The 24,059-nt window shown below is 38.9% G+C and overlaps 1 long non-coding RNA gene across 1 annotated transcript in view; it reads right to left on the bottom strand.

The window, feature by feature from the left end:
- The window catches only part of LOC138971815 (uncharacterized), a 39,398-nt gene that overhangs the window by 1,402 nt on the left and 13,937 nt on the right, over positions 1–24,059 (bottom strand). The gene's annotated exons all lie outside the window — the stretch shown is intronic.

Below are 24,059 nucleotides of genomic sequence, written 5' to 3'. Positions count from 1 at the left end.
ATTCTGGCGTAACTCGATTCTTTGCGATTTTGATTTGTTTGCGCTTTAGATAAAGTAATTCATTCTCCATGAGAAATATTCTCTCAAAGACGCCAAAATTCCAAGACGACGTCGATATGAAGATGGTGTATGTTTGTGTGTGTGTGTGTGGGGGGGGTGGGTTACTATTTGCAATGATTGGCCATAATAGATTGCAATCACGCACGCACACACACACGTGCGAACGCGCGCACGTACAAACACACACGCACGTATACTTGAAACACGCGCACACGCATCCACACAAAGTATATAACTGTTTTCATTATATTGTACGCAATCTAACACACCCACACATACAAACATAAACAAAGGTCGTTTTTCGGTCAGTAGGGTTTCGGTCAGTAGGGTTTCGGTCAGTAGGCATGACACCAACTACACGCCCGTGTTGGCAGAAAGCAACCTGTATATTGTTCAAATCAATTCGTGTACCATGCTTGCTATCAGACAGTGGTCAGTGGACACTGACCAAGTAGACGCGCAGAGAAAGGGAGAATGTACGTTCTGGCTCACCGATTCCGACAGACCCTAAATATTAACGCAAAATAGGCTTCTGGACTAAACTTTTACTAAAATGAAACATGCGACAAAATCAGAAAAATACTGCATAAATCCATACAAAAAAAATACAGTAAAGTAAGGTTGTTTTGAACCAATGCCGGGTCTGTCGGAATCAGTAACCCAGAACGTACATTCCCCGTTTCTCTTATACAACGCTAAATTTAGTTTCCATTGAAATATTAACTAGTTGGGCCACTCCAAACAGCCAGCGTGTGTTTTGATCCAATCTGCCCGTCGTCGGCAAGCCATAACTACCGTATTGATCTGGTAAAAACAAACAGCCAGCGTGTGTTTTGATCCAAGCCTGTCTTCTATATTCCTCCAATGGCAAGACAAGATTAAATCATGTGATAGTAACCATTCACGTCACTTCCGCCCACCACTGTGTGTTGATAACAACCCGATCTAGTTTGTGTTGTTAGCAACCAGGCAGACCTGTCTCGCCATTTCGTATTGAGGTGCTGTTCTGTGAAGACGTGTATGTGTTTCAGTGAAAAAAGTGCTTAATTTAACAAGGTGAATGTCGCAGAATTAGAGAAAGAGCTTCTTGAATCGCAAAATGTTCATCAAGAATTGTTAGATTATTCTAGGCGGTCAACAACTTTAATTCTACCTGACATGGAACAAGCTTGTAATGTCCCACTACCAGCGCCAACACCATCAGAATTTTGGACAGAAGAAGAACAGCATGTACTAGAAGAGAATAGAAAATATTTTGAGCAGATGGCCTTAATAGCAGTTAAGGCTAAAACAGAAGGATTAATGAGACTGCCCAAAAAACCAAAAAGGAAGATAGAAGATTTGTTCAAAGAAAAAGACGGAAAGAAAAAGAGAGTAGAACCAACAACGCCAAGTGATTTACATCACTATCTCGTTTCAAACCAAGCAGATGTTAGCCATGCTATATCCACAGAAGCTTTCACAAATGCTTATTTTGCTCAAGCAGAAAATGAAAAAGATATTGTGGAAAGACTGCAAAAAGGGATGAGAAATCTCAAAAGACAGGACGCACAACAAATCTTAATTTACATTCAGTTTGGACAGTTTTTGATTATGTGCAAACAATGGCAGGAGAAGCAAAGAAAAGAAGGGAGAATGAAAGAAACGTGGGCTGACTGGTTGAAAGCAAAAACTGGCTATTCCGATGTTCATGCGCGTAGACTACGCGCCGTTGCTAGATCGCTTTATGCATTTCCGCGATTTACCACTGTTGGTTTGCCAATCAGTTTTATCATGGGCAAACTTAAACAAATCGAAGAGATGCTCCAGATCGAAGAGTACAGAGAGTACTGGTCAGAAACGCCGCATATTCCTGTCACATCAGAGCTCCAACAGTCCCAGTCTTAGACTTACAGTGCTTGTTTGTGCGCAACAACAGAAGTATCACACTGCACCTGCACTGTTAGACAAGTGTTTAAATATAGTAACGATCATGCATGTACGGTTTCAAAAATAGTAATGACGTGATTCTAAATATAGTAACGATCATGCATGTACGGTTTGCTGCGCCTGCCCTGCTTTGGCTGTCTTCTTAATCATCCTGCTTCAACACCCTGCTTCAGCTGTGTTATTGTTTTTGCTTCACCCTGCTTCAACGCCCTACTATAAACTTTTTAGGCTGCCTTCGGGCGGCCGCCGAGTGTTAACTTATTCAATTGACTTGTTTATTTGATTCAAGCTTTTGATAAGTGTACTTGGTGGCTGCTTTGAAACTCAACAAAGCCTACTCCCCTTTCACAAACACTCCCCTTTCACAAGCAACGTCCTTTTCCCCGCTGCAGTCAAAACAAAGCTGTCATAGCGGGTTTTCCCGATTGACAAAAATTCTTATTACACACTCAGACTATTTGGAGCCGCGTTTGTCCTCCAGTGCCCAATTGCATAAGAATATTCTGGTGATGAATAAACGCGCTTTGTGTCATTAGCATCTAAAGATTTCTTGTTTACAATAGTTGTGTTGATCTGATGAAGCGCGGAACTGATCTTAGGGTTGTCATGGTGAAACACTCGCTTCTGAAACAGTGCTTCCTTGTAGTTATCATGCGATATGCTCGACTTTACAACCTGTTTGCTTACACCCTTTGCTTTTTTAACCACCCCTTTCTCACTTGCAACACTGTACATCTTTGCACGCAATCCAACATACTCCTTAATTATCTTCCCATTCATTTCATCTTTCATCTTTCCAATAACCTTCTTGTTAACATTTGAGTGCAATGGTGATTCTTTAGGGTAGTCGCAAGTGTCATAAAAAGAATCTTTTCCTTTTACTGCAGGACTTTCAGCTTCTAGATCTTTGTAAATGTCATCCGCTGGAATGTCAAGTAAGAATGAATCTGTGTCTGTGTAAAGTACTCTCGATTTGGGATATCTTGGTTTCAAATAATCATACAAAAACTCAAGCATCAACAGTTTTGACAACTCTAGCACAGTAAAGCCTATGAATACTGGTTTGTCAAGCTTGACTACAAGTTTTTTCATTAAGATACCATACAGCTGTTCATGAAAGTATTTAAAGTCTTGATACTGTGGTTTGGATGTCAGCTTGATGGCCTCATTTTCTCTTGTAACAAGTCTAACATCCTTTCTCTTGTGTGGGTTTTCCATTGTCTTACCAAAGCAACTGTTGTTCATCAGTTTAAAAAAGTCTTTCTCTGATGCATCAGCGGCTTTGGTTCTCAGTTCTGTGTTTTTCATGATGTAAGGTTTCATAAACTGTTCTTGATCAAATAAAATTATACGATGAACAGCCTTCAAAATTAATCCATGTCTAATGTAAAACTGTAACAGTCTGTAGTGACACACATACTTCTTTTTGTGAAACAGATTGGGCACCAGCTTTGGAGGTTCTCTTGGGTTTACTTTTAACCTCTCAGCCGCTAAAGGATAATCATTATGTAGATCATGAAGTGATAGTGGATAGTCTAAGTCAACTTCTAGTATCCATCCCTTTCGACTGTCTGGGCCTGCTTTTAATATTGTCAGCACAACACATTGTGAAAATGGTCCTGAATAGATCTTAAAGTTCCGAAGTGGAAGCGTCTGACACATTGCCCAACCATACAAATTGTTTGCATCTAGATACATGATGTAATTAGAAGGTTTCATAGGATCAAAGTCGTCCAAGTATTTGTTGTTGGCTTTGCAGTAATTGTGTGAAGCCATACTGATTCCTCCACGTAGTCCATTTTCAATCATCTGAAGTGTAGGTAGATCTGATAGCAAGTCAATCTTTACTCCTGTAAATCTAAGAAATGCATCCCAGCTCATGCCTGGTGCAGATATGTAATGTGAAGGATCTAGATTGTAGTGCTTCATACATGTTCTTCTGTAATTCTCAAATATATCTGCAAGTAAACAAACATCAGCCAACAAATATTGATCATGATAATCACCCATTGTATTACATCCTAATTTATTCCATGCAGTCTTAGCGTGTTCATAGTCTTCGTCACTTATACCTTTACCCTTCAGCCGTGAGAAGTAAGCATCCTTTGGCGGTAACTCATCTTCATCAAACCTCTCCCACGAATCCATGTATTCATATGGATAGACTCCCTTTCTAACTAAGTCACTGTCAAAGTACTTACATGTGATTGGGAAAGCAGTTAGTGATGAAGATAAAGACTCAAGTGTTCCCATCAGATGTTGAGCAGAATCGTAGAAGTATAAACTATTCAGAGTAAAGGCCATGTACTTTTCTGAAGACTGCGCAATGCATCTTGCTTTGTATTCATCAGTTACTGCCTGCATGATCAGATGTGAATCATAACCGCGCAAGTTATGGAAGAAGATTGGAAGCTTCCAAGTCTTAGGATCAAACTTTAATTGTAGATTACATTTGCTGTGTGCTGCTCCTCGGAACTGCCCACTTACATGATCATGATCTCTTACTATTGGATTGTCTGTGTTTGGTGTTAGACTTTGTTCGCATATCCAACACTGTGTGGTAGAGTTAAACTGTTCTTGGTCTTCAGGTTTCATAACAATGTCTGAAAGATTCAGTTGTTTGGAGCAGTCATTTCGCACTTGGTTCATTTGCTGTAAGAAGTTCTTTGCTGCATTAGGTCCTCTGTACAATTGCGGTTTAGAATGTTTACCATCTGAACTAACAACAATAAATGCATATGAACAGACTTGATGATTACTTAGAGTTACTGTTTTAGGTAGGTCTTTTGGTAAAGGTCCTTCATATGGCACAATGATAGATTCAAAGTCAGCATAAACAACATAAGGACTTTTCTGTAGTTTGCATACATTCTTAAAATACACTTTGCTGTCTGGCGGTGGTGTTGTTAACTTCACGACCGCATCATCAACGCTCTTACAATGTTGCTTGTGTATAAGTGCTGCATGAATTGATGGAATACGCAAGAGACATCGCCTACAAAAGTCTTGTTTACTATGGTGATTGCTTGTGCTCGCCATCAGTCTACTCATTGTACGAATCAAAGTGTAATGATATTTTACACCATCAGTCATTAGTAACATGTCAACATGGTTAGTATCACAATCACCAATCGTTGGTGAGTTCTTTGATATTCTGACTGGTTTCAGTTCATCTTCCTCATCCCACGTGTAAACATTTACGGTGATGGGTTTGTTTTGCTGTTCAAATTTGTCAATGCTTGTAATGCTGACAGGAAATTCAATACCAGTAAAGTTTAGTTTATTTCTGTATGCATGATAGTTAGACACTCTTTCTGCATTTTTCTTTACACTGTACAGTCTTGCCAGAACACACCACATAAAACATTTGTCATCATCATTCTTTATGTTCAGCACAGCACGTTTTTTGACAAGAGCAGGAGGTAAAGGTATGTAACTTCTACCTCTGATGGGGGCAAATTTACTTAGCTTCAATTCTATTTTTAGAATTTCACCTTCTGACCATCCGGATCCTTTCATCTTTGCATCCTCTGCAGCTTGCTCAAACCGTTTCATCATTTCATCTGCCCAGTTTCCATTCAATTCTGCCATAGAATTAAGTGCTAGTTGTCTGGTTGAAACATGAACTTCTAGCACCTCATCACTGACTGTTTTGTATTTTATTAAACTGACTATCTGCACTTTTACTGGAGGTTCAATCAACAAATTGTTTGGAATTTGTTCAATGGCGTCTTGCACACTGGACTGCACATTTTGAGGATCCGTTACTTGTAATTCAACGGTGTCAAATACTGTCGATAAAGATTCTAATACAGAGTCTTCCATCGCTGTGAGTTTGATTTTATAACTCAAAATAAAAATATAAATTAAAAAAATGAAGTTGCTTAGAATTCTTTCTCAGAGCTTCCATTTTTGTTAACACTATAAAATCTGAAATAAAAAATCATTTAACATTTGTACCACGTGGAACTAATTGTAATTCCTCTTTTACAAAGGCTCTTTGCGGTGCTGGTTCTCTCAAGTAATATATAGGTGGATTTGTCTCTACTACTCTCTTGATTTCATGAATGTCAATACTCCAGATTGGATCCGTTGCACGCTTCCTGCTGTCACCCTCAGCTTCACCGGGTGCATATAAATATCTGACTTTCTGATTGAAAGGTAGTAATGCCACTGGTGTTGTTGACTTTGGAGCAACAGGTATTGTTTTCTGTTTGATTGCATCAACTGGTCTTAACCCTGTAGCTTTAAATACCTCCAGATTCATTGCTCTAAGTACTGATGGTAATCTTTTGACCCATTCAGTGTTACGCAATTTACTTTCTGTGTCCAAAAATTCCTGATGGTACTGATATGAAAACAGTTTTTCTGCCAACTGTTTGTTAAAGCTCTCAACAATAGCCTGTGACCTGTGGTTTCCTGGAATACCTCTCTTCACTGTAACATGATGTTTTAACAGAAGCTGGTTGACAGCTCCTTTAAACTCCTTACCATCATCGCACTGAATCATTCTGGGATACTTTAGTGGTCCACGTCTGTAAATTTCTTGCAGGGCAACAGCTGTAGCTATAGCACTTTTCTCTGTCAACGGTTCAGCATCTTTGTATCTTGTTGCAACATCAACTACAGTCAGTGCATACTTATATTTCTTCCTTCTGACTGTGTCATGCGGTAAATACAGCAGGTCTATTTGATGAGTGTCATTCGGTTTAATGTTAACAAAGTGTGGTCGTGTAATTTTTCTTGGTGCAGGTAAATAGATCTGCCAAACTGCCTGCTTTGACAACCATTTCTTTGCTGTATCTTGAGAAACACCTGCTGCGTCACTGAGCTTGTCAATAGCAGTTCTTCCTTTCCAGTATCCTTTTGGGGAATAATATATTTTAGATAACAAAGCATCACTCATGGTTTTTTAAATGACAGAATATTAAGATTTGACAGCACGCGCAATAAAGTAAACAACAGCCATACCAATAACAATGAAAACAATCTCGCCCACCTTCTGCTCTTCTGAAGGCTGATAAAAGTCACCCAGTTTTGGAGGAGCACTTGTCTTCATTTTCTTTCCAGTTACAAGATAGTATTCTTGAATGGCTGCATCAACATTGGCAAAGGTTTTGTTTGCATGTCCTTGCTGCCTGAGTTTATCATTCATAAAGTCTAACTGCGCAATTCGTTTCTTCTCGTATTCATCCTGTGCTTTCGCCAGTTGTTCCATGGCTTTGTTGTGCCTTTCCCTCTCTTCACCATTTTGCAGTTTAGAAAACAAATAGTTGCTGCCAGAAAATGCAAGCGCATTTACAATCGCACCTCCCACCATCATAACCAAGCTAGCCATTTTATTGTCTTACATGTTTATATTTTCTGGAATAATTCCTTGCTTCACCAGGAAGTCTTTTGTTGCAAAGGAAGCTGTCACAACACCAATTAGTTTAGCACCGTCTTCGAAGTCTAACTTTCCCAAGTCGGCTGGTTTCATTCTGAGGAGACTTTTACCCAGCATTGTGTAACCTACACTCAAGCCTCCAATCACTGCAGCGTGATAAACTAGATTAACTATTGTCTTTTCAGAACTCATTTTTATGTTATCAAAATTAAAATATTAAAATTATTCCATATGAAATGAATCCACTGCAGGTACTACTGTGGGCTTTTTTATTGTTTGTACTGCTTTGTTTGTTGGTTTTGGTGTTTCTGATTTTGGTGTTTCTGATTTTGGTGTTTCTGACACTTTATATTTGCCTTGCCAAAGTTTGTAAAGCAAGTATCCACCTCCTCCAACAACAGCTGCTACAGCTACTTTTCTGTATGATAGAAATGAAGATTTTAATTCTTGATCAGTTTGTGTGACCTTAGTCACTTCAGGAATGTTTGGTGTCTGCTCAACTTCAGACATAATGTTCTGCTTTGCCTTTTGATTTAACTTTTTTTGTCTGTTCCATTCGGCTAGTTTTTTTCCTGCTTCTACTCTACCAGGTTTCTTTGTCACTGTGTTCACTTCTGGTATTTTCGTCTGCTCCACTGTCTGCTTCAACTGATCTGTCATCTTTTTTATTCTGAAAATTAATGTGTTTGAAAGTAATTAATCCAGCAACAAATGGTACTAATAAAGCACCAAATCGATAATACAGGCCACAGGCAAGAGATTCGAGGGACTTGGAAACAACAGGGTCATGAGTTAGATCATGTGTTAAGTCTTCCTCCGAGTCGAGAGGTGTAAAATGTCCAAAAATCTTTGTGTACAAACCTATAACAGTCTGTCCAATACTTCTAACCATCTTAGAACCAAGCACTGATTCATACCGTCCATGATACTTTTCTATATCTTCTGAGGAAAGATGTTGTACTTCTTCCACAGTTAACTGCTGCCCAAGGTAGTGTTTTGTTTTTCCACAAACAGCAAGTGAATACAATCTTTCTTTTTTATCAGGTATAGTCCTACTGTCACAGATTTCAATATCTGTAGCAGTCTGCATCAGCAATTCATCACAGTTCATTTTATTTTGATGCAGAATAAAATTAAAATCTAGTAATTAAACTTGAGTAAGAACTTAGGTAGGAACTTAACAAGAACTTAGGTAGGAACTTGAGTAAGAACTTAGGTAGGAACTTAACAAGAACTTGAGTAAGAACTTGGGTAAGAACTTAGTAAGAACTTGACAAGAACTTGAGTAAGAACTTGGGTAAGAACTTGACAAGAACTTGAGTAAGAACTTGACAAGAACTTGAGTAAGAAATTGACAAGAACTTGAGTAAGAACTTGACAAGAACTTAGCAAGGATTTCTACAAACATACATACTGAACTGGTTGATCAGTTTTTAAAACCAGTTTCGAGTGCTTAGAAGATTTCAGATTATTCTTTATTCTTTCTCTCTCCTGTTTGTTTTCAATGACATCATTTTCTCGAAGGCACTCTTCAAAACTGTCACGGTCCTTTGAATAGAACAATGTTATTGTTTTGAGTTGCTCTCTAAAGTCTTTCAGAACTGCATTGTATTTTTGTGTTAATATCCAAACTGATATTAATGCATGTCGTCCACTGAATGCAAGCTTTGCTAGTGCACTTTTCTTTCTAACAATGTCACGTTCTGCTGCACAGTCATCAATAATAAACAGTGTTGGTGTGTTCTGAAAAAGATCGAAATAATGCTCCAAGCAAACATTTAGACGATCAGAAGGATTTACAATAAATATATTTTGATCAGACCATATGAATTTTCTCTCCTTGTATGTTCTGTTATGCTTTATGGTTGGACAGAATATGACTATGTGTTCAAAGTGATTTATGTAAACAGTCTGTAATAAATCCAAAACATATCTTGTTTTGCCGCAACCTGTTGCCCCACAAATCAAAGAACAGTGTGGATCTTTTGGAAGAAAATCTAGATACTTCATTTTAACACGTTCAATAAACAATATCCTGTAATCTGCTTTCAGAGATGTTTAACTGCGCATCTGACACAACAAACACGTAGATCTTAACTGATTTACTACTACTCCCTACTTCCTTTTCAATTTGTATTGTGATTCCTTCTGATCCGTTTTCAATTCGCCTTCCACTTCCATGCAGTTTGTTGTCGTCAGTTGTTCTGAGATCCAGCCATAACGCATATTTATTTGTCAAGAAATCTTCTACGCCAACACCGTGTAAATGTAGATCTTTAGCCACAAGATCAGATGTTGGGTCTTTCAATCTTCCTCCAGTAAAGTACTTTCTTGCTTCATCATAGTGTTGGTATGGCAGCATGCCAGATGCAAATATTTGGTTTGGCTGCCCTTCAATTGTGCAATATACTCTATTGATTAGTGGATTGTAAAACTTTTCTATTTGCCTTTCATATGAATCTTTTGGTTCCTCAAACAACATAAGTATTCCCTTCATTGACCTAGCTGGTGTATTCAAGTTAATGTTCCAGATTGGATCAGCCTGGCTTTTTGAAAGTGTACTGTGATTCAACACTCTTTCATAATAGATAGGCAGCTTAGAACTGTACTGATTTTCTATAAGTCTAGCCAGTTCAGGATGGTTTACAACATCAAACTCTAAAGAAATTCCAGACACCTTATACTTTGCTTCCGGGTCTTGTGAAAGCATAACACGATCATAACTATTGAAAGTCAGGTCGTATGACAGCCTGTCACGCAATGCTCCTTGATAGAAGGGAGGATGTGAATTTATGAGTTCAAAGTCAAGTGGAATACAAAATTTGTTTCCAAAAGCAACATTGACAGCGTTATCTTTTTTGTTGTCAGCTTTATCTCCGGCTCCTATTCTAACTTTTATCCCATTGTCTGACTGAATCCCTTGAAACACTCTGTTTTTCTTTTCATTGTCAGTCAACCAATTATCTGCATAAACTAAAAAAACATCTGCATTATTCAATGACATCACTTCCCGCCCTTCCAGTTTGACAGTAATCTTCCTCACAATTGCTCTTCCTACATTATAAGCCAAAGTCCTATTTTCATCTGAGCCAGATTCTAATTCTAATTTGAATGATAGTCTTACAGTGCCTGGTACAATAACATCGTTCTTACCTAGATTAGGAAACCTAACAGTAAGTATTTCATTCTGATCAATAGTAGAAGGATTATTTGTAACTATAACTGTTTGCCTTATTCCTTTTACCCCGAGAGGTTCTTTCAGCCTTCTGTAAGGATCAAGAACAGAACCGAACGATTGTGCCATCTTTTTTTATTTTCAAAATAAAAAATAAGTTACAAATGGCAGAAGGTGGATTTGAAGATTTATTTGAGCCAGCGGACGACATGAGCGAAGCAATCCCTTTGGTTCCCTACCATCATTCACTGCATTATGAGGTGGCACGACATGAACTTCTGGAAGGTAAAGTTAGAGATTTCTACAAAAGTTTAGGAGAAGAACCTGATGTTTTAGATCCAAACCAGTTCAAAATGGAAGCAAATCATTTATATACAACTAGCGATAAAGGAGAAAAAGTCCAACTTACATATAAATCTAATCCTGCTAAGTTTCTATCAAAAGTTTCACTAAAACAAAAACTTACTGCTAATCGACTTAGGCAATTAGATATTGTGCCTAGCACACGGTCATCATCTTCCCATGTTGTTTCCTTACTTCAACAAGCAGAACTAGGACTACCAACTGCTACTCAAATAGAATCTGTTCCATTGCAAGATCTTAATAAACTTGCAGATGAGGCTGATCAACTTATACAAGAGATAGAGACTTCTTTTTCTGAGGAAACTTCATTGAAGACTCCACATGAACTATTACCTATGAGAGAAATAGAAGCCCTTAATCAATCACTACAAACCATCAGAGGTGAAATAGCAAATAATCTGTCAAAACTAGGTCAGCTGGATGAAGATATAAACAAAGAGAAACAAAAACTTGCTGATGCTGATGATTTGAACCTAGAACAAGAAGTAAAAAACAGAATTTCTAAGCGTTTAAAAGATTTGCAGGAGGAGAAAGCCATAAGGTTAGAAGTTCTAAGTAATAATAGAGAACAACTGAGAACACAGGTCAGCAGAATAAAAAGTACAATTCAAAGAATCCTTTACGAAGACACAACTCTTGCTGAAAGAATTAGAACGCTTTTCAGAGAGCAGGGAATCACAATAGCTAGTATACTAACTGCGTTAGGATTTGCAATAAGCACATTAGTGTTAACACTCACAGGTGGCACTGTCACACCTCCACCTCCACCTTCACCTTCACCTCCATCTGATCCGGGATGGGTAAAGAAACAACTCAAACACATTGCAGAACTATTAAAGAAACTAGCAGCAAAAGCTTTGGATGCACTTCCAGGAATCATTGGTTCAATTGTTAGCTGGCTGTTATCTTTTGCAGGTAAAGTTGTTGGTTTCATGGCTGAACATCTCTGGACTCTAATAGTTTTAATTGCAGGTGTTCTGCTAACGAGAATAAAGCAAAAGTAAGCCTACACCCACTCCACCAATTACTAGAGCAGTCTTCTGCGATTCATGATCATCACTAATACTAACAGCTTGATCATCACTAGTGACAGAATGATCTTCACCTGCAGCGTGATCTTCACTTGTCACGCTTTGTTTCTGTTCATTGTGATATGGCTGTAACATCGTTCTGATTTCTGAATTCAGTTCTTCACCCTTTCCAAGCGGCTGGGTGTCACTAGCAATAATGATTTCATTGTTATAATTTGTTATTGTTCCAATCTGCAGCTGGAGATCAGAAGGTAACATGTAAAGGCCGTTACCAACAGCAAAGTCAACTTTTGATCTTGCATAACGGAGAGAGTCTTGATACCTTTTGATGCTGGAAGGCAGATCAACTGCAGAGTTTATGACATCTTCTAAATTTGATAACAACTGTTTCTGTGCACCAAACCCTGTGCTTGTTCTCATTATGTTTGATCGTGTCTGTGCCTGCGAGCCTAGCAAGCACCACGCATATGTTCGGATAGATTCATTGATCCTTTCAACACCTGATCCAGTGAAACCTTTGCCGGTGTCTAATATAAAAGTAGTCCATGCATTGTGGTGCTGTTGTTCTATTGATCCTAACTGTACCTGCACATTTGAAGAAAAAGATGTATGACCTGGCCAGTAATCAAAATTATACCTCCTGTGGACACCCCATAAATATAGTGTTCCCATGCCATGGTTTTTGTCTTGCTTTTGCCTAAAGTCGGTCTTAAAATCTATATTGAATTCATTGCAGAGACGCTCATACACTTTCATGTTTATCCTATTGTTGAATGGGTTCCAGCTCTTTTCATGCGGCATTGGTGCCTGAAGTTCAGACAAGATTCTCCTGCACTGATAGTAAACGTGAAATGTGTACACACACTTTGTCAGTAAGTTTGAATTATTCATGTGGTCTGCATAGGACACTCCACATCCTGTGGTTGCACAGAATATTGCAAAGTTTAACTGATTCTGATAGAACTGAATTGGGTGAGAGTTCCACATCTTTGGAACACTATCATTTTTGATTGGGGGATTTAGGTAAGAATGGAATGGGTCAGGCACTTTAACGCGAATGGATTCTGTTTCTGTTACAGCAAAGTCCAACTCATGGAAAGAAATAGTCTTTGGATTGTAATATGGTCCAGTTTTGTATTTAACGTCTTTGTTGAATTTATACTGACTCATTTTTGTTGTTGAATAAAAAATGTTTATCACACTAACAAATGTGAAGACTGGTGTGCCAGTTAAACTTGCAAACCCTATCAACAATCAAAATGGAGGAATGAAAGTTGCACTGCATGAAATTATGTACAAGGTTACTTGGTATAATATCAGTAAAAAAAAGGCTAACAACTGGGTTAGAATTAATGGTAAAACACATTCTGTAGAAGATGGTTACTATGACTTCTGCACTTTAGAGAAAGAATTGTTTGCTCCAGTAGGTATTACAGCGAGTTTAAATCATGCAAGTCTCATTGCTACTCTTACTATGCCCAAAACTAGAGAAGTAAACGTTGAGTTTCCAACCAAACTCCTTGATATGCTTGGAATTACAAAAATATACAAGGGAACACGTCCCATTGACATGGATGTTAACAGTGTACTGTTTGTTCACATGAGAGAGCTTAACACATCCTATAATCTGTTTAATGATCAGCGTTCTGATCTGCTTAGGATTCTTCCACCGAGTGATGCCTCTTTTTGTAAAATGCACGTGCCAACATTTAAGACACTTCAGTTCAAGGACTTGGAGGAAGGGTGTCATGAATTCCTACACATTGATCTGAAAAATCAAAGTGGACAACCAGTTGATTGTTTGTTTAACATTACATTGGAAATAGTTCCATAAAATATTGAGTATTAAAATGTCGAGTGGACCTACAATAGCTTATCCTGTTGCATGTTCAACTATAGAGTTGAAAGATTTAGCAGACGCTATCGACTTTGAGAGCAATGCTGAAGTTGGTGCAGTGTATGCATTCGAGTTTACAGACACTGGTCATTACAAGAGAAAGGAAATCGACGATGAAAAGAAACCAAGATTCCTCAAACTAGGTCAAATCCGTGATGTTAATGTACCTGATCCAATTGTCGATGACACATTCTACATGTGGAAACATCAGAATAAAAAATGGGTACTTAGTCCTGTTATGAAAAAGATTGACTGGGAAATGAAGTTTGAATTTGTGAGTCCATACACTCTTGTTGGAAAAGACGACACATTCCGTAAGTCAATCAATGCTGGACCACTAATTGTTAGCCTTGTTCCTGCGATTAACAGCAGGGGAGAAGTTGCAGTTAAACCTTTCCATAAGAACAACTATCTCATTCACAGAAAACAAAGTGTTGAAAAGGACGCTGACACCATTGTCGATTTTATACCCAAGCTTCCAATAGGGCAGAATGCAACTATGATATTTGATATAGTTGTCAGGAAAAGGGAAGAAACCACAAACACTGTTCTAATGAGAGGAATAAATCTCAACTGGAGACCATTAAATGTTGAAGAAGTCAGAGTATTTATTGCTGTTCAAAAGGATTCTAACACAATAAAAAAACAGACGTCAAACCAAAATGTTGTTGTTAACGCAGATATAAATAATTTAACAGAAATAAGAAGTATTAATCTTACTTATCTTGATTTGATTGCTTTCTACTATACAGATAAGGTGTTAAGCAATGAACAGCTTCAAAGCTTAGCAGAAACACTGGCCAGTGAGAATTAAGATAAATATTTTATATTTTGCATTAAAAAGATGACTAGCAGTGTGAAGCTTTATCCTAATATTGATGAAAGTGCAGCAGAAAGTCAACAATTCAGACTGGCACACATTAGTAATATACAAAAACAACTAGAAGATGAATTAGAAAAATATTCTCGCGCTAGACGTAAGTACTCAACAACTTACAACAGCCTTTCTAATGCCAGCACTGGTTCTACTATCCTTGCATCAGCTGCAGGTGTAACGGGAACAATTCTGTTAGCTACCGGAGTAGGGACTCCAGTTTCTCTAATCCTAGGTGGTGTCGCAGCAGCAGTTGGTGGTTTATCATTTATAGCATCAGCTATAATGAAAAAAATTGTGAAAAAGCTTGAAAAACACGAATCCATTTCCACTCTTGCATCATCAAAATTGTCTAGCCTAAAACTGTCTATCAGTAAAGCACTTGAAGATTCAAAAGTTTCTGACGAAGAATTCAAACAGATACAAACAGACTTTGATGACTACAAAAGTAAGAAAGCAAGTATTCAAACAAAAACACGAGCTGAATATAACAAGCCACTCGATATAGAAGATCTGAAAAAGCAGTTTTTAAAAAAGGGGATTCAAATAGGACGGGAAGAAAAAGTAAAAATAGAATCACTTGTAAAGAGTTAACTATTCGTTTAGACAGTCACATTGCATGTATCAGATATAATTCTAACAGTGAAAGAACATATGAAGTAAAGTTTGTAAATGAGAGAGCGTATTGAGCTTAAGAATGTTGTATCAGAGAAAGGGAGAATGTACGTTCTGGGTTACTGATTCCGACAGACCCGGCATTGGTTCAAAACAACCTTACTTTACTGTATTTTTTTTGTATGGATTTATGCAGTATTTTTCTGATTTTGTCGCATGTTTCATTTTAGTAAAAGTTTAGTCCAGAAGCCTATTTTGCGTTAATATTTAGGGTCTGTCGGAATCGGTGAGCCAGAACGTACATTCTCCCTTTCTCTCGCGCTCTAGGGCCGAGGCTTCTAGCCTAAGGCAGTTCCTTTGTTGGTTCATGGTTGCAACCTCAGTTGGTGGTGTCATAAAACTGACCGTGGCTGGATGTATTCCGTGTTGCGTCGTATGGGTAGGGATGGGGGGTCTCGGCAAGCCAGCATAATCATGTATGCTGGCTTGCAAATGAAACTTAACAACGATTCAGTTGTGATAGTTCGATACAGTCGCTAACTGAAAACGGCCGAATAACGTGAGTATGTTTGAGACGCGATATATCTTATTGGCTACGAAGAAAAGAATTTTAGATGCACCTAAATCAGCTCGCCGTTCGGGTCAAAGCGAATTAAGGTTAATCTTAATTATTTATGGTTAACCTTGAGTATTTAGGTGTATGTTTTCATTGGTGGAACTCGCAAACAAAGACATTTATTTGGCTTTTGACGGCATCCCCCTAAATAATTAAATTTAACCTTAATCTGTGTAAGGTTAACCTTAATTCCTCGTTTGCATGACCTGTTCGGTGTGTCTAGAACGCGAATACGAAACAAAGAACCTTCTGTTAGCGGGAAACTAGCATTACGGTGGGGCAACAACGAACCGACGCTATGACGTCACTTCTGACGATCAAATGGCAAACACACGTATATATACGTACACACCATCGTATAAATCATACGCTCACAACACATCATAGACTTGATCAAACCCAGCAAAATACAACAGAAGGACTGGGTGGCCGAGTGGTAACGCACTTGCGCTCGGAAGCGAGAGGTTGCGTGTTCAGGCCTGGGTCAGGCCGCAATTTTCTCCCCCCTTTCCTAACCTAGGTGGTGGGTTCAAGTGCTAGTCTTTCGGATGAGACGAAAAACCGAGGTCCCTTCGTGTACACTACATTGGGGTGTGCACGTTAAAGATCCCACGATTGACAAAAGGGTCTTTCCTGGCAAAATTGTATAGGCATAGATAAAAATGTCCATCACATACCCGTGGGACTTGGAATAAAGTTTTAAAAAAAAATTCCATCTCACACGGCATTAAGTCTCAATGCGCCACTAATAGTCAGAATGTTGACCCTGGGCGTTAAATGGAAGAAGAAGAAGAAGAAGAAGAAGAAGAAGAACAACTGAACAAACTTACAGTTCACTCCTCAAGGTACAGTGGCCGCACACGTTTACTGGCACAACTCGTCACAATTGAAACTTTCCTCCGACGAAACCTTGTCACATCGCCGACATAAACCTGTAAAACACTTGCAACTACGAGGAGGACGTCAGCCTCGGCCAGGCTGTGATTGGCTAATTATTATGACATATCAGCCTCAGTCCATCTTTATCGTATAACCAGCCCTGCGTTTCTTTGTAAGAGCGCCGGCCCTCCGAAGTCGCTTTCTATGTTTGGGACACGACATGCTTTTGTGTAGGCGGATTCAAGATGGCGGACGAATGTCAGCCAATGAGCGATGCGATCGAGTTTTACCGACGAAACAGGCATTGATTACAAGCGAAGAAATGTTTGATGACAAAGTCGTAGAATACGATCGTCATGGGAAACATTTTCAGTCATAGTTTACTTCAAAATGATCTAGAGTAATAATACTTTTTCATCATTTCTTAATTGGTGTAATTGATGCGCTAGAACCGTCATATTAAAGAAAGTTTCGTCGTCAAAATGAAACGAAAACACTATGGCCGCCATTATTGTCTCGCCAAGTACTATAACCTCTGAGGCGTCGCGCAAGCGTTCACAGCGCCCTCCGTCGGCGAAGGGTTTCATAGGGGCGGCGGTAAAACGTTCCGGGAGGTTTTGCATTGCGAAACGGCCTGCTGAGCTGATCGGCGAGCTGCTGAAATACACCGTAACATCATGTCACACGAACAGCGAGGGACGCGAGGATCACACGATAAGGAGAACGACACAGTCACAGCCACTGGCCCTTTCAGTCGCGCTGCACAGGTTTAGATAGTTACAGCGTGTTTTGCATCTCACAAAGTAGACATTCCTGTTGCGTCCCATCTAGTCAGCGGCGCTTTTCCGGAAATGACCTGCGCTTTGTTGGAATTCCAACTATGGCCGCCATTGTTGGAATTCCAACTTCGCGCTACGCGATTCTGGAAATGAACCGCGCGCAGAGTGAGAATTTTGCTCTTTCTTAGAATGCGATTATTAAATGATAATTGATGGACTACAATGATCAGCGTATGTTTAAAATATCAATAGTTGGTTGTAATAAAACAGATGCATTAGACAAAATCATACCAACTGCTATTTTTCTTACTTACGAACCTTAGAAAAATGGCACTGACTTCAGGCTGAGATCTTTTTGACGTCGTTCTGAACAAACGATCGAGCGCTTCAGTTTGCCATTTTAACTGGTGCTAGTGAAGTTTACTCTTACAATTTAAGTAACGTTGACAACACTCATGCGTAACTTAATTGTTGCTTGATTGTCTTCTTCTTCAATGTACTGTGTTAAAGTTGAAACAGTATAGTTGGTTTGGGTATGTGTGTGGCTATAATTATTTATGCATCCCCCCCTCCACACACACCCGCACACACACACACCCCAAGCACACCATCATCATCATGCCAAACATCTATGCATGTATATAGTTGGGTTCAGGGTAGGTATTTGGTAACTGTAAGTAGGAGTCAAGGGACCAGTTAACATTTAGTTTGGGTCAGTTTGCACAAAAATGTAACTTCTGAGTGGAAATTGTATTTGCACTTAATTCTTTTCTTTTATCTAAAAGTAAGTATGTTATATTATTGTAAAGTAAAATCCATTAACAAACTCGCTTGATAATTTCTGTGTATTCCGTAAACTTTTGCGTTCTTTATATTTTATTGTCAATACAAAAGCCACCAACAGCATTCAGTATCAAATTCATTATGATATGCCGCCTGCATCTTAACAGGTTTATTGTTAACATTATTGACTGTTAACTCATTGTGACCGGCCATTCTTGTGTCATTGGGAACACCCAGTGTCACAGAAATTGAAGATGCATGTATGTATATGTCCCAAGTGTGTTCTATGAGAGAAAGATTATATTCAACAGCTATATATATGGGCAGAAGCGCAGAACAATTTTTTATTACTTGCTTGAGAATGTGTAAATACTGAGAACAAAATGACATATTTTTGTGTTCAACACTTTTTTCATCATTAGAAACAGTTTAAGTAATGGTTGTGAACAACTTGTCCTGGTGGCACAAGATCAACAGGAGGTACCATAATTTTCATACAGAGGGTGTAAGAATTTGAAAGGATTAAAGTCAGTTAATGCAAAAATTAGCACTAAATGTGTGCTTGTGTGCATATGTGAAAAACCTGGTACAGTGTAATATGGTATATTTGAATACACATCCAGTTTCAATGTACATAGTGTCTGCCTATCCCAATCATTATGATGCTAAGCAAGGTGTGTGTGTGTTTTTTTGGTTTTTTGGGGGGTACAAGGGATGCTCTTATATTTCTTTGGAACAACTGTGCTATGTTATATGTGCTACATTTTGTGTGCTTGATTGCATCATATAAGTTGAGTATGACTTTTCTTTGAATAATGCCTTTTGGTCTTTGATAAACAAAGGGAAGGAAGCACTAGCTGCCAATGCATACATTTCATGATTTGTTTAATTAAATTCACACACCACACAAGAGAGGTAGCTTTCTCAGAAGGAGAGAAGGTCACTTTTTTCAACCAAAGCAACAAAGCGAAGACCAAAACAGAGATCAATGAACTGAATTTATAAACAGAATATGAAAACAAACTTATGACTGTGATTAATGGCTCTACACTACATGGGTGGGAGTCTGAATTTTGCCTGCGACTGAACTTTTTATATTTAGTCAAGTTTTGACTAAATATTTTAACATCGAGGGGGAATCGAAACGAGGGTCGTGGTGTATGTGCGTGTGTGTGTCTGTGTGTGTGTGTGTGTGTGTGTGTGTGTAGAGCGATTCAGACTAAACTACTGGACCGATCTTTATGAAATTTGGCATGAGAGTTCCTGGGTATGAAATCCCCGAACGTTTTTTTCATTTTTTTGATAAATGTCTTTGATGACGTCATATCCGGCTTTTCGTGAAAGTTGAGGCGGCATTGTCACGCCCTCATTTTTCAACCAAATTGGTTGAAATTTTGGTCAAGTAATCTTCGACGAAGCCCGGACTTCGGTATTGCATTTCAGCTTGGTGGCTTAAAAATTAATTAATGACTTTGGTCATTAAAAATCGGAAAATTGTAAAAACAATAAAAAATTTATAAAACGATCCAAATTTACGTTTATCTTATTTTCCATCATTTGCTGATTCCAAAAACATATAAATATGTTATATTCGGATTAAAAACAAGCTCTAAAAATTAAATATATAAAAATTATTATCAAAATTAAATTGTCGAAATCAATTTAAAAACACTTTCATCTTATTCCTTGTCGGTTCCTGATTCCAAAAACATATAGATATGATATGTTTGGATTAAAAACACGCTCAGAAAGTTAAAACAAAGAGAGGCACAGAAAAGCGTGCTATCCTTCTTAGCGCAACTACAGTCGACTCCGGATATTACGTCGCCCCTCGGGGCGTGTTTTTGAGCGACGTTATACGCGGTGACGCTGTATCCGGTTTATCGGTTATAACGTCACTTTTACGCGAGGGTGATGTTATATCCGGAGTTCATCTAAAGTACTGACTGTTTTAATAAAACTGTGCAGAAATGGAAAGTTATTAGCTTTAAGGACACACACACACACACACACACACACACACACACACACACACACACACACACATACACACACACACACTGACACACACACATGGCTGTCGTTCATTCATATTCTGCTAGATCTTGACCTGTCCTTGATGTCCGAAGAAATAAAAATGACGAGAACTTCATGGGTCCTTATACGTATTTACTGTCTATTTGACTTATATTATTATCATTAACGAAGACGTTTCTCGTCAACAGCGAAGTGGCTTGCCCACCTTTACGCACAATCGTTCTGGTAGTAGTAACAAGTTTGGGTTCATAGTTGCCCCCTTTCCCCCATCCACCGTCTCCACCACATCTAGTGAGCGGGACGCTATACTCGTTAGACTACTACTGTATTATTAATATCATTATGACGTCACTTGATATAACGTCCATGGCTTTCCAAGTAGAGTCATAATAGTGCAGTATCACTTTTCTCAATTTGTCGGTTCATTGCACTTAGTGTTTACCTTTGCAATTTACCCCGAGTGACCTACTCAGCCTGTCGACAACGACCAGTTGAAAGTGAAGCTCAGCCTCCTCGTCGTGGGCCGTTGTAGTCAGTATACTACGGACCAAAAAACAAACAAACGTCGTAGTCTGTTCTCATCCTCTCGACTAGGCTAAGTTTCGAAAGTACATGCAATAGGTAGCGTATAGGTCTATCGTGTACGCATACCTGATACAGTACATGTAGTTACATGAAATGCAAAGCAATCATTTAAAAATTTAAAAAAAACTGCGTGAAACCCACACCCCACCCATCCCCATAGACTCCGATCAGTGTAAAACTAACAATGGAGCTGGCAGCGCGTTCTTAGACTTACAATCAGAACATGGCATGAAGTGGTCGGACTGAGATAGATTTTAGTTCATGACACCGCAATCATCAACCTCCCCCCTCTCTCCCGCCCCCACCACCATCAGATTGCAAGCAACAATTTGTGGCTTACCTCTAACTTCGCTGAGCGAACACGCTTCTTGGAAACATCAGTTTCACTCTGGAAAAACAACTGCTTGTACTTCTCTTTGTTCTTGAGAACGGATCCCACTGTCGTCCGGGCGATGCCAAAAGATCCACCTATAGATGTCGTGGACAAGGCAGGATTATCCTCAGCCTTTTTGATGATGTCAATTTTTTCTTTCAATGAAAGAGACTTTCTCTTCGCAGCATCCTTAGCAGCAGTCGCCATTTTTCCAAACCGTCATGTCACATCCGTAAAATGTACTTGCGATAGGGCAGAGACTGCGGGGAAAACCAGAGCTGGTTCCGTAAACGAAGAGGGAGGAGAAGTTTGCAGGATTACCGGTAATTTCCGGTATTTTACCGATTGAGATTCGCCAATACCGATAAAAATATGGGTGCTCGGTCAGACGTACCGATTGCTAATTGGTTTGACCGGAGAATAAAATAAAGAGTGGAAAAAAATCCTTTAAAAGAATCCATGGTCTGTACAAGAGAGAGAGAGAGAGAGAGAGAGAGAGAGAGAGAGAGAGAGAGAGAGAGAGAGAGAGAGAGAGAGAGAGAGAGAGAGAGAGAGAGAGAGTTGCATGGCTTGTTGTGACAGGTGTCATGTTGATACAATGTTGCCATTGTCTAATGGGAAAACAAATTGATGAAGCTTGGTGTCACAAGGTCGTGTTAACGAAACATCGTAGGGTAGAGAGAGTGAGGGGCATATCCGGCGTGAGGTTGTAGGACTTGGGGATTGATATGACGTTATAACCGACATGGATGAGTGACGTTATAACTGGGTGACGTTATATCCGGTGACGTTATATCCGAGGTTAAAATAGTCTTGGAAAGAAGGAATTGAGCCGGGACCGGCGTTTGGGTGACGATATAACGGGGTGACGTTATATCCGGCGACGTTATAAACGAAGTAGACTGTACTACCCCGCTCTTCTTGTCAATTTCACTGCCTTTGCCATGAGCGGTGGACTGACGATGCTACGAGTATACGGTCTTGCTGAAAATGGCATTGCGTTCAGTTTCATTCTGTGAGTTCGACAGCTACTTGACTAAATATTGTATTTTCGCCTTACGCGACTTGTTTTTACTGCCGGGGTCCAAGGGCCGCCTAGGCCTTGGCGGATTGCAGGGGCAGCATGCAGCCAAAAACGAATTTTAGCATTTAAGGTGAGGATTAAGAAGCCTCGCCTGGCTTTAAAACGGAAAAAATAACAAGGTTGGTTCAGGTACTCAAACCATAACATCTTGTTAATTGAAGGGATTTATGCACGTTTTTAACACCTCACATGATTACAATTATATAGATTTTTTTTGTTCGTCCCACATGCATTATGTTTCATTTGATTCACTCTGAATCACTTCTCTGTCTTAGTAGGAAAGCCGCATGAAATTATATATGTCATTATATTGAGACAAGAAAAGACAATTCATACATCATGATGCTTGAGGAGCAATGCACACACACACTCACACCCTAGGTCAAATGCTTGTCTTTGACCCCACAGTCTCACAGGAACACCAACACAAAGAAATCAGTGATGCAAATCAAAACTTTAATTCTCCCACAAAAAAAAACACATAAAATGTATGAGCACCAATGAACACACACACACCATTTCATTTAGTTTTATACACACAAAATGGAAAGGCAAACATCATTAGGCAAGTTTGTTGTTCACAAATACAGAGATACAAAAATTAGAAGATGGAATTCAGAAGAAATGTTCAAGGGTAAAAAAATATTTTACGGTGCACAAAGCTTTCATACCCACAATAATGACATTATTCAGGATACAGCCTCAGTTGCCTTATTGATTAAAACAAAGTACGTTACTGCTTAGTTTGTGCTGTTTGCATGAAAATGGATCGATGGCAAAGAAATCACAAAAGACTGCAAAACGTAACTTATAACACCACAATTATCACACAGCAGAGGCAAACCTTGGTAACTGGGGTCAAACGGTAACGCAAATCTCAAAAGTTACAGAAGATACTTGTTTGAACTTGACAGTCAAACACACAAAAAACTATACTTCAAGAAAATTACAAGAAAAAAAATTAGTGACATCATTATGATCACAAAGCAGAAGCAACTAGAAAATTGGGGTCAAACTGTTCAGCACTATAATGTCACAGAAGACACACTTTGAAATTGGCACACTGACCCAACAAATAGACAGCACTAATAAATTAATCACATCACAATGATCTCACAGCAGAAGCACTACTTGTAAACTGCAATCAAACTGTACAGCACATCTAAATGCCACAGTAGAACATGTCTGTTTAACACACACACACACAATTAAGAGATACACATAACAAATGAATCACATCTTCGTAATGATCAGCAGAAGCACTACTTGTGAACTGGGGTCTAACTGTACAGCACTACTTAAAACTCACATTCACAGGAGAACACCTCTGTAAAAACTTGGCACACCCACACACAAAAATAAACAGACGGCACAAAAAAACCTTAAAAATTACAAAATACATCCGTTTAAACTTTGCACAAGAAACCATAAGACAGACAGCAAAAATAAATGAATCACATCTTGATGCTCAGCAGAAGCACTACTTGTGAACTGGGGTCAAACTGTACAGCACTACTTAAAACTCACATTCACAGGAGAACACCTCTGTAAAAACTTGGCACACCCACACACAAAAATAAACAGACGGCACAA

The sequence above is a fragment of the Littorina saxatilis genome, linkage group LG7 (genome assembly GCF_037325665.1).
Source record: "Littorina saxatilis isolate snail1 linkage group LG7, US_GU_Lsax_2.0, whole genome shotgun sequence".
Lineage (NCBI taxonomy): Eukaryota > Metazoa > Mollusca > Gastropoda > Littorinimorpha > Littorinidae > Littorina > Littorina saxatilis.
The sequence above is the reverse complement of the archived record's forward strand: the minus strand, read 5'-3'. Positions and strand labels throughout refer to the sequence as shown.